At 31.0% G+C, this 323-nt stretch overlaps 1 protein-coding gene across 2 annotated transcripts in view; it reads right to left on the bottom strand.

The window, feature by feature from the left end:
- Positions 1-323, bottom strand: part of LOC116853261 (anoctamin-1) — a 160,758-nt gene that overhangs the window by 103,364 nt on the left and 57,071 nt on the right. The window lies entirely within an intron of this gene.

Consider the following 323-nt stretch of genomic DNA (forward strand, 5'->3'; position numbering starts at 1 on the left):
ATTTATATTACATACCATTATGAAAAATATACCGAAATTTTCAGTGTTAACCGTCAACTTGGATGTCAGTTAAAAGTTTAACATCAATTTTGGTACCATTTCGAGTGTTATCCTTAAATGGTTGGTTGTAACCCTCATTTAGAAGGTTAATTTTGGTGTAATCATCAAATAATTAAGTATCGGTTGAGTGTAATAGTTAACCTGGGTATGATTTTTTGTATTATCTCCAAATATTTGAGTGTGACTTTCATTCAGACTATCATTTTCGGTGTCACTATGAAATGAGTAGCAATTGGATGTGACCGTCAACTTGAATGTTATTT

Source organism: Odontomachus brunneus, unplaced genomic scaffold, assembly GCF_010583005.1.
Source record: "Odontomachus brunneus isolate Ranch 3 - 2012 unplaced genomic scaffold, Obru_v1 Obru_scaffold_297, whole genome shotgun sequence".
Lineage (NCBI taxonomy): Eukaryota > Metazoa > Arthropoda > Insecta > Hymenoptera > Formicidae > Odontomachus > Odontomachus brunneus.